An 11,744-nucleotide genomic window follows, 5' to 3' on the forward strand; every position below is an offset into this window, starting at 1 on the left:
AACATATTATTCATCAGTGTATTCTCACCTCTAGTCATCAGACTTCTGCCTTTGCTTTTCAGTTCTCTGTGCTACTATTCAAGGCCTCTAAGATCACAGTCATTTGTCTATCATCACCAGTAGACTAGGAGACCCACCTGTATAATATGAACTAGGAACTCCTATTTATTTAACATATTTAAACATTAAAAAAATTATTTTCTTTAAACTTTTTTTAAAGGTTATTTATTTATTTATTTTGGAGAGATTTTCGCTATAGGGCCCGTGCGCTCGTCAGACAGACAGAGACATAGAGACAGAAAGCAAGAAATCACCCCCCAGGGGAGATGGTCACGCTGCAATCCCTTCTCTTCCATTCTCCTCTCGGGGTCTTGGGCACACACGCACATGCGCCCGGCGTGAGTTTTAAGCCACCGGGTCCAGGACTCGAACCGTGGTTGACTACGTGGGAGTCCAGTGACATAGCCATTAAGCTAACTGCTGGTTCCCTTAAAGATTATTTGAACAAGAATTATTAATTTAATTTTATTTATGCATTCATTTATTTATTTTAATTTGACCAGAGAGAGACAGAGAGAGAGAGCAAGCAAGAGAGAAAGTGAGAAATCAAGCCACCAGGACTTGAACTGTGATCGGCAGCTGTCTAGCGCCTTAGCCACCACACCACCCGTTGGCCCTTTAACATTTATGTATCTATTCATTTGTTGTGATTTTCAAGCTGCTGGGCCTGGGACTTGAACCATGGTTGGTCATGTGGGAATCTAGCACCTTAACCACCACACCACCTGCTGGCTCCCATATTTAAAATTTAATTTTTGGAAAGGTATGTGTTTGCATGATTCAAACAACAAAGCATTTAGAAATGAAAAATTTCCTTTATACTCTTGTCTTCCTCTACTAAGTCACCATTCTTACAGAGATTTTAAATGCATTTCCAAGCCAATACAAATATAAGTTCTATTTTCCTTTCCTTTTTCATACACATGGGAGCTTCTATGTTTTGTTGCCTTTTCACTTAGCAGTGTATCTTGGAGTTTTTTCATAACCGTGGAAAAATATCCAAGATATACTTCACTTAATAATCTATTTTGGAGATCACTTCTACATCATCCCGTGGATATATCATTGTTTATTTGACCAGTTCCATATTGATAGATACTTGGGAAATTTTCAGTCTTTTGTTTTTACAAGGAAGCTTCAATAAATACTTTAGTTACATAGATTATTTTGCAGTCATACAACTATATTTGTAGGGTAATTCCCTAAAAGTGGTATTGTTGGGCCAAAAGGTATGTATCATAGAAATTTGATAGGTACTACTAAATTGCCTTCCATAGGGCTTGTACAGTTAACCCCTTACCAGAAATACAGGAGAATGCTTGGTTACTCATTTTCTTGCCAACAAAATGTGTTATTTAATCTCTGGATTTTTTCCAGTCCTGTAGGTGAATAATGTTATCTTAGTGTAGTTTTAATTTGTGTTTCTCTTATGAGTAAGTTTGAACATCTCCTCATATGTTGAAGAGCCATTTATATTTCCTTTTTTCTGTGAAGTGTATATCCTTTGCTTATTTTGGGAGGCGGGGGTGGTTTAAATCACTTTGTAGTTGCTTTTTATAATATGGAGATTTGCCCTTTGTAATATGAGTTGCAGCATGTTTTCCCCTCATTTGTCATTTGTCTTTCAGCTTTGCTTATGATGTTTTTGCTGTGTAGATTTATTTTTTAATGTAGTCAAATATGTCAGTCTTCTTTCATGACTTCTGGATTTTGTCATAGTTAAAAAAAACCTGCTCCACTCCAAAGTTATGAGAGAATTCTCTCATGTTGACTTCCACTATTTTATGATTTCTGTATTACATTTAAAGTTTTGGTCCATCTTTATTGGTGTAAGATGTGAGGGATTGGTCCAACTTATTTTATTTTATTTCCTAAATGGCTACTCAGTTGCCTCAACACCATTTATGAAAACTCTGGTACACAGTTTTGCTTGTTACTAAAACCAGAACTGATTCATCTACTTTTTTTCACACCTACTTTGCTGTATCTGAATATGGACACGATTCTTATGTTTTTCTTTCTATTGTATACCTTCTTTAGTGGCAAAGCTGTCTTACCATGCTGCATCTCTGCCTTCTTCAGCAATGCCAGCAGATTCCCATGATGCAGCAGGGGCTGGCCTCAGAACCTCATCTGAATGACTTTGGAGAAATGCCTTCTCAATTTGAACCTCAAGCACTTTTCTTTTCTTTCTCCTTTTTTTTGGTAAGAGGTTTTTATCATAGGGCACTTGCACTTATAGGGAGAGAAAGAGAGAGAGACAGTGACAGTGAGAGGGGAAGTGAGACATCACTCCCTAGGGTGGATGGCCATGTTGCAATTCCTTCTCCTCCATTCTTTTCCCGGGATCTTGGGTATGCATGCACACATGCCTGGCATGATTTTCAAGCCACCTGGTCTGAGACTTGAACCATGATCGGCCATGTGGGAGTTTATTGATGTAACCACTATGCCACCTGCTGGGCCCCAGATTAAATTTTATAAACCTATGGAACCCAAGGAAAACCTTGACTTTGTTCTACTAGGTGAAATTGACCATACTTTAGTCCTCTCTAGGCTACTTGGGCTAGTTTATTTTTAACCCACTAAAGAACTTATTTATTTATTTATTCATTCATTCACTCATTTATTTAAATTTGACCAGAGAGGGACAAAATGTGTGCATGCGTGTGTGTGTGTGTGTGTGTGTGTGTGAGAGAGAGAGAGAGAGAGAGAGAGAGCGAGCACACGAAATTGAGAAGGAAAACCACCAGATCTGGGACTGAATCACTGTCAACCATGTGGGAGTCCAGTGCCCGCAACCACCATGCCACCTGTCAGCCTCTTGGGCTAGTTTTTTAGCTCCTTGATAAAAGATTTCCTTCCACTTTGAACTGCCCCAAGCAATCTTTTACCTTCTAGGCTTGCCCAGGCCCTCTTGCCTGCTCTGTACTATTGGGCCTTTTATGACCCTGCTTCTTATCTCTGCCTTCCAACTTGCCCATCATCCTGGTAGCATACTATGTCTAGTACCAGTTGGATTTAAAAGTTACTTTGGCCAAAACCAATTTAATTAAAAGCAAATTGGTCAGTTGGGCAATTTGGTTGAAACAATGATTTGGTCAAAATTAATATCTTAAATTACTGTTTTTTGAGTTGTGGTAATTAGTACATTATGGAGTGATTGGGCATTTGGTGAATTTTTCTTCTTTTATATTTCAAATTTATTTTCAGCTATAGCAACACTCTGTTGCATATGATATCACAAAGTTAAAGCATCCTAGCTGCCCAGCAATAGGAGAATAATTGGACAAGTGTGATCTTAACTGTAAGGAATAAGAGGTTAATTGTAGCAACCCAAACATCTAGCGATAAGATAAAAACATGTTTCCCTTAATGTTTTCCTTTCCTCATTAAAAAGGCACTGCATGTATAGTACAGAATGCTCAGAAAAATATAGATAAGGAATAGAAAGAAAAAAGCTATAGATTAATTTATCCAGGAATAACCTTTGTTGCCCTTATCCTTTTAAATGCATTTTATACATATTTTAAACTCTGTGTACTCGGGCGGGAGGTTGCGTGGTGGTTAAGGGTGCTGAACTCCCACATGGGCAGCCAGGGTTCGTGTCCTAGACCTGGCAGCTTGCTTTCTAACTTTCCCTCTCTCTCTCTCTCACTTTCCCTCTCTCTCTCTCTTTCTCTCACTCTGTTCCTCTCTGTTCAAATTTTAAAATTAATAAAATAAAGTTAAATAAAACAATTATTTAAAACAAAACAAAACTATGTGTACTGTTTGTAATTTGCCATGATTTACTTAAGTATTCTCCAATTCTCTGTTAGTCACCTTTTTTTAGGATTAGGCTTTGGTTTCTTTCTTTCTTGTTGTCTTGGGGACAGTCCTCCTTGTGGACAGTCTATTTTTAGTTGGGAATAGATTGGAAGTCTCTTTTCCCTCCTGTCTTTCAGTCCTGTCTTGACACCCCTGCTTGAAGTGAGGTGGTGTTTATTTATTTATTTTTTTCCCCCGTTCTTATTTTTTTTTTTGGTATAGGGCATATGTGCTCACCAGAGAGAGACAGAGAAAGAGAGAGAGAAAGTGAGAAATCACTCCCCAGAGGATGTGGCCACACCACAATACTGTCTCCATTCTCCTCTTGGGATTTTGGCCATGCATGCATGTACATGCTCCTGGAATGTTTTTCATGCTGTCAGGCTGGGAACTCAAACAGCACAGTGGGCCATGTGGGATCCAACCACCTTAACCTCCACACCACCTGCAAGCCCAAGGCGGTTTTTAAATGATAGCATTCTGCTAAGCCTTCTGTGGAGTTACTAAAAGGGCTCAGTTACAGATTTCCTGTGGAATTTTCTGATTATACAGAAAATATTTTCTGGAGTTCATGCTTGATGTAGGTTACATGTATATGAATATAAATTAGATGAGAGTGAAGTGAGAAAGATTAGATTGGGTCTTCATTAAAATAAAAATTAAAGAAACATTGTGGCAGAGAAATCCATTGTTGGATATATGTTATTTAAAGAGTTCCTCTAAAACAGAGTTGGCAAATATGTGCTATGTGTTGTGCCTAAGCCTGAGTCCATGTAGACTCACTGATCAGTCCTGACACTGTTTCTCACTGGATCCAAACTCAGCTATAGTTAGAGCTTTCTCAAAATGTGTTTCCAAATAGCCATTATCTGTTGGAGAAAAGCCTGTTTACCCTTCTTGCTCTAAAATGTCACACTAAAGTTTTCTTTTTAAGTGTGGATTGGCTAGAAAGTTAGAATAAAATGTTTTATGTCTGAAAAGTTTGTGGTAAATATAGGATGTGAGCAAAGGGTGGTGATATGATGCTTAGGCAAGACACACACCTTGTATTTGAGATCATGGAAGCTGCGTAATTAGGTTATAGATTTGTTATGGGATGAAAGCAATGTCACAATAATATTCATCATTATTATAAATTGCCAATAGTATGCTCATGGTGATTGACTCCCCAGCATTTATTGTACCCCAGATGACGAGTCTAAGCAATCATTGTTAATACTGTTTCCCTTGCCAGTGAAGGGTTAGGAATGGCCCATAACCTGCTCTGGCCAATGAGATGTGAAGGAAAGTTTGGAGGACTAGAGCGCTTCTGAGAAAGGGTTTTTTTTTTTTTTTTTTTTTGGGGGGGGGGGGTTTGCTATAGAGCATGTGCGATTGCCAGAAAGAGAGAGACAGAGAGACAGAAAGCAAGAAATCACACCCCGGGGGGGATGGCCACGCCATAATCCCTTCTCCATTCTTCTCTCGGGATCTTGAGCTTGCACACACATGCGCCCAGCATGGGTTTAAGCCACCAGGTCCAGGACTCGAACTGCGGTCAATTACATGGAAGTCCAGTGACATAGCCATTACACCAACTGCTGGTCCTGAGAAATGATTTCTTAATCCTAAAAGAGAGATGTTGTAATGGTTATGTCACTGGACTCCTACATAGTTGACCATAGTTTGTGTCCCAGTCCCAGTGGCTTAAAACTCATCCTGGGTGAGTGCTCATGTGTGCCCAAGATCCTGAGAGGAAATCGAGGAGAAGGGATTGCATCGTGGCCATCCCCTCTGGGGGATGATTTCTCGCTTTCTGTCTCTCTGTTCCTCCAGTGAGTGCACATGCCCTATATAGCAAAAACGTTTCTTTAAAAAATAAACAAAAATAAAAGAAAAAGGTGATGCTCTTAAATTATGTCTGTATATGATGGCTAGAACTCTTCTAGCCACCTTGTGACAATGGGAGAAACTTGCGTTGGGGTGAAGCTGATCTAGGAGATGATAGAACAGTGAAATGGAAGAAACCCGATTACATGGTCTGCCTTACCTCTCAACTTCCTGTTCTGTGAGATAGTACCCTTCCTCATTAAATAAACCAGCATCATCTACTGTTTGTCTTTTGCTACTGAAAGTATCCTGAGTGACAGACCCACTTTGTCCCACTCAGATTTGTGTCAGGTGGATTTGTTTTTATTTTGGAGAGTTTTTTTTTTTTTTTTTTGCTATAGGGCGCATGTGCTCGCCAGACAGACAGAGACATAGAGACAGAAAGCGAGAAATCACCCCCCAGGGGGGATGGCCACACCGCAATCCCTTCTCCCCCATTCCCCTCTCGGGATCTTGGGCACACACGCACACGTGCCTGGCGTGAGTTTTAAGTCACCGGGTCCGGAACGCGAACCGTGGTCGACTATGTGGGAGTCCAGTGACATAGCCATTCGCTAACTGCTGGTTCCCAATTTGATTTTATTTTGATAGGTTTCTTTTTTATCAGGCCTTTTCCCTCCCCGTCATCAAGCTTCATAATATGGATGCAGATTCTAACCGATTCTTGTCTATGTCTTCTCTCAGGGGCCCTGCCTAGGACAGGGATCTTCATAGAAGACAGCAAAAACTAGCACTCACCATCTTTTCTGGAATCTTGTGAGTTGTTGGAATATCTGGTGGTGTGACTGGTCCATTGGTTAGTCGTTTATTCTTTTTCTGATTCTGATTTCTTGCTTTGACCTTGGCCTTGCAGATTTTTTTACCTTGGTTATTTTGTATCTTATACCTGGCCCTAAGATTATTGGAGAGGGGGCTGACAGGTGGCATGGTAGTTAGAGGTGCTAAACTTTCACCTGGCCAACTGTGGTTCAAGTCCTGGATTCGGCAGCTTGCTTTCTCTCTCTCTCTCTCACTCTGTCCCTCTCTGGTCAAATGAAAATAAATAAATAAATGTATGTATGTATGTATGTATGTTAAATAAAATAATTCTTTTAAAAATGATATTATTGGATAGATTTATTTCCTTTTTTTATTTCTCCCTTCCCATCTTTCTCCTTATTTCCCTTATTCACTTCTTCTTTGCTTTGTGACTTAATGGCCAGTGGAATATATTCTTTTTTTTAACCCCTAAAGAATTATTTTATTTAATTTTATTTATTTTAATTTGACCGGAGAGGGACAGAGCGAGAGGGAGAGGGAGAGAGAGCGAAAGAAAGCTGCCAGGTTCGGGACTCAAACTGTGGTCGACCATGTGGGAGCCCAGTGCCCTTAACCACCACGCCACCTGCCGGCCCCAGTGGGGGATATTCTAAGCAGATGTAGTACATAGTATTTTACAGGACTAATAAGGAGGTACAGTAAGTAATTGTATTTAACTATTTGATTGGTGCTGGTGTGTAAAAAGAAAGAGCAGGTCAGCAGTTGGTCCATTACTTATCCAGTGCTTTTTTTCTCATGGCATAGAATAAGTAGTAACAGAAATTGTCCAGGAGTCAGGGCGTTTGAGTCTTCATTATGGTTTTACTAGTGCTACCTGAATCCTGGACAAATCACTTAACAACTTTGATTTCCTCTTTAAAATTTGTTGCCAGTGCCTGTTTTTTTATGTTTTTTATTGTGATTCAAAAGAAACTTCATGAACCTGGCAAATAGAAAAAAACAAGAAAACAAAAAACCAAAACACTTAAAAAAAAAAAAAAAGGGAATCCTCAACTGAATTTTCTGATTATTGTCCAGTGAACTAATTTCATAATCACTAAAATAAGCTTTCTGTACAAGGAAATTTCAAAATATTCATTTAAAAAATGGAATTAATAAACGAGTTTATTTTGTGCAAAAAAAGCTTAAAATCCATTCATACTTTTTTTCTTACTATACATTTTCCATAAACTATTTGAAGACCTCATGTAGCTGTTTGTTAATCTTTAGAAAGGCAATGAAGTATGATATGGGACATGATAATATAAATTATTAAGGACTAACATTTATGTTTTAGTAATAATCTCAGACTTGAAAAAGGAAGGGGGGGGGCATATGATATTAAAGGAGAAAATAAAGGTCAGGAGGTTGACCTTGAAGTTTATTTCTAGTTCAACCAGAAATTCTGGTCAAATTATGGGAAAGAGAAACCAATAAAAGAAACATCCCCCTCTAGTGGCGGGGGGCCAGATTCTACACTATTGCTAAGATGGGGGATGGGAACAGATGACTTCTTAGAATGTTTTTCATACTATTATTAAGAATCCCAACACCAGAGTTAGAATATAGTTCAGGAATATCTTCAGCTCATGTTTTTCTTCTCAGGAGAGTTAACAGATTTCAGAATAAGAAGTATCTTCATACTTTCATGGAACTGATTGTCTGAAGAGGCCACTGTTTAAAAGAGCTTTATGGTTTACTTTTTTTTTTTTCTGAAGGGGTTTTTGCTATAGGGCGTGTGCGCTTGCCAGAAAGACAGAATGTGAGAAATCACCCCCCCCCCGGGGGGGGGGATGGCCACGCTACAATGCCTTCTCCTCCTTTCTCTTCTCGGGATCTTGGGCACACCTGTACACGCGCCCTGCGTGAGTCTAAGCCACCAGGTCCAGGACTCGAACCACAGTCGACTACTTGGGAGTTCAGCGACATAACCATTATGCTAACTGCTGGTTCCTTTGGTTTACATTTATGTAGGCTACTGGGATCAGGAAGAACACCTAATCAATTCTTGAACAAAATCTCATCTTATTAATGTATGTTGGAGGCCCACCTGCAAGTTTCACAAGCTGGGGCCACAAGGGAAGCCTGGTCTTCATTCCTAGCCCAACCTAAAGTCTGGGTGTAGTCGTGTGCTCCTGAGGTTTCAGTGATTTGAGAGGCTGAGGCAGGAATATTGCAAGCTCCATGCTGGCCTAAGCAGTATAGCATGACCTTGTCTAGAGACGAGCTGTGTGTAATGACATGTGCCTATTATAGCAGCCAGAGATTGTGGGAGGAAGACTGTGATTTAAGAACCGATCTTTAGCAACACCAACAAGAGGATGTATGTTGGTAGTAATGATGATTATGCGTGGCTATTGTATTTACAGTCTCACAGTCCATTGAGGTCTTTACAATTTAACTTTGGCTTGGGAAGAAATTGTTTAAGATTACTTAGAGATTTCTGAAGAGACAAAATTTCAGGCAATAAAATTTTTATGGTACTGTGTGTTAGATCTAAGGAAGATTTGAATACCATTCAACTCCAATGGCAAGAAGAAAATGAAAAATGGTCAGGGAGAAGAAGAAAAATTCTGGTACAAGACTACATTTTCAGTGTGCCAGTTCATTGTTTTCCATGTCAGACTTCCTTGCCCTGAAGGAAAGAAATCTTATAGTGAACTGACTTTTCCATAAGTTGGATTATGTTTGGTGACTCTGATTATGAAATGGTGATGAAAAAATCCCCTAGAAAGCATAAACTTATACATGGATAAAGTAAGATTTTAGAGTTATGAAGCTAGTTGTTTTTTTTTTTCTATTTTTTTTTTGGAGATGTTTTTGCTATTGGGCACGTGTGCTCACCAAAAAGACAGAGAGAGACAGAGAGACAGAAAGTGGGAAATCACCCCCCAGGGCGGAATAGTCACACTGCAATCCCTTCTCCTCCCCTCTCCTCTCGGGATCTTGGGCATGCACACACATGTGCCTGGCGTGAGTTTTAAGCCACCGGGTCCCAGACTCCAGCCGCGGTCGACTACATGGTACTCCAGCAACATAGGCATTACGCCAACTGCTGGTCCCTATGAAGCTAGTTTTTGTGCATAACTTGTGGAACTAATATCCTTAGTTTATGGTTATATTCCATAAATATTTTTTATTTCAGGAAAGAAGAACTAGGTCTGGCAGTAGATCAGGATCCACCTGCTGCGGAAAAACCAGAAGTAAGAGGAAGAAGTTATTTTTATTTTTTATTTTTGAGAGAGAGATTTTTGCTATAAGATGTGTGCACTCACCAGAGAGACAGAGAAAGATGAGAGAAAGATAAGAAATCCCCCCCCCCCCCCCCACCCCGCGAGGGAACAGCCATGCTGCAATCCCTTCTCCTCCATTCTGCTCTTGGGATTTTGGGCACACATGCATGCACATGTACCTGACGGGAGTTTCAAGCCACTGGGTTCGAGACTCTAACTACAGTTGACTACATGGGAGTCTAGAGCCTTAATTGCTACACCACCTCAGGAAGAGGTTATTAATGGTTCATTCTTAGTTGAGAAAATTTCAGTAAGGAATAGTTAAGGTCAGTTAGAGAAAGAATTATGATTATGTTAAGTGAGTTCACAGATATTGTTGAAAGCAAATTAGTTAAAACTGATTTGTTAATATATGTGGGGGGAATAGACCAATTAGATGATCTCAATTAGTGTGACAGTAGTAAAAGTATATCTGGCAGGACGTGAACTAAAAGATAAGGTTATTAGACCTTCATTAAGTCCTAATATGAAAGAGATACTATGTACATTAGTGGAAGCTATATTTTTATTTATTTTAAAAATTTAATTCTGTAAATAAAAGTTGATAATTCAGAATTGATAAAATGTTGGCATTGCTGAAATTTGGCAAGTATTAGGTAAAGGGTTGCCACAAATAGGCTTGAATAAAGGGCCCAGGCTCCAAATATTTGAAATTCCAGATAAAGTGTAAGAATCATTATTCCTATTTGTATGGGATTTTATAACATTCTGTTTCCACATACATAGTCTCGTTTGATTCTTACAAGAACTCTGGGAGAGGATAGTTTGAGTCTGGAGGCTCTGAGGGGTTAACAGATTTGCTGTAGAGCTAGTAGGGGCTAGTGACAGGAGTGGGACCTTAACCCAGGGCTCCCTGCCAAAATGGTTTTTGTTCCCAGAGTTACTTTCCTATGGTTACTGTAACAATTTAGTACAAACAGGGTGGTTTATAACAATGGAAATGTATTCGTTCATTGTTGTGAAGGCTAGAAATTCAAAGTCAAGATATTGGCAGGGTACTTCTAGAGGCCCAGGGGAGAAATGTGTTCTTTGTCTTTTCCAGCTTTTGGTGGCTATTGGCATTCCTTGGCTTGTGGCTGCCTCACTGCAGTCTCTGCCTCTGTTGTCATAGCACCTCCTTTTCTGTTCTGAGTCTTCTCTTCCGTTTGTCTCAAATCTCTCTGCCTTTCTCTTGTAAAGACTGACTTGAAGAAAATCTACTTGTCATTGGAATTAGAGTCCTCTGGATCGTTCACATGATCTCATTTCCAAGTTAGATACCATTCACAGGTTCTTTCTAGGGGTCACTGTTCAACTCACTACATTCATCATATACCGGTTCTTTCTGTAGCTTCCTTTTGGTTGAGGAAATAAGCTTCTGTCTGAAGATGAGGAGATAGACTAGGGAATTTTTACCTAGTGTGAGGAGAGAAACATTTAAAATATTTCTAGTTGGTGCTAAGTGCTTGTTAGACTTTCAGAGGGCATATATCTTGTACACAAGCTGGAGAAAAAGATCTGTTTGAAGTGAAAAATATTTTTTTTCTCCATAAGGGATCATTGACGGTGTCTTGAAAGGAGAAATAAAGTACTTACCTCAAGAGTTTCACCAAATTTTCATACTAGCTTTTAAATTCACAAAACTATTAAAAACAGAATTGAATTAAGTAAAATTTAAATAAAAGACTTTCATGATTAACAATGTTAAAATTTGACTTTTTCATTTCTTTTGTCATTGGGCTAAATGTGTGTGTGTGTGTGTGTGTGTGAGAGAGAGAGAGAGAGAGAGAGATGTATTAAGGGTTTTAGGCCTGATCAGTTTCTTACATCATACAGACATTCTAATTGTAGGGGCTTGGCATATTTCATACATAGTGAGATCCCCAGTATAGTTCCTGGCACATGGTAGATGTGCTCTATCATTTGCTGTATGAA

At 39.3% G+C, this 11,744-nt stretch overlaps 1 long non-coding RNA gene across 2 annotated transcripts; it reads left to right on the forward strand.

Annotated features, from left to right (window-relative positions):
* The first annotated feature begins 650 nt into the window (after positions 1-650).
* Positions 651-11,478, forward strand: LOC106733455 (uncharacterized). 2 transcript variants are annotated; one of them, XR_001369526.2, is made up of 4 exons: positions 651-2,265; positions 6,424-6,495; positions 9,683-9,740; positions 11,364-11,478. It is a non-coding gene; the product is annotated as an uncharacterized LOC106733455 (long non-coding RNA). The 2 variants fall into 2 exon arrangements; XR_003547285.1 differs by lacking the exon at positions 11,364-11,478 and having other exon boundaries at positions 9,683-9,839.
* Positions 11,479-11,744: the final 266 nt, after the last annotated feature.

This window comes from Tupaia chinensis, unplaced genomic scaffold (genome assembly GCF_000334495.1).
Source record: "Tupaia chinensis unplaced genomic scaffold, TupChi_1.0 Scaffold143795_1, whole genome shotgun sequence".
In the NCBI taxonomy this organism is placed as follows: domain Eukaryota; kingdom Metazoa; phylum Chordata; class Mammalia; order Scandentia; family Tupaiidae; genus Tupaia; species Tupaia belangeri.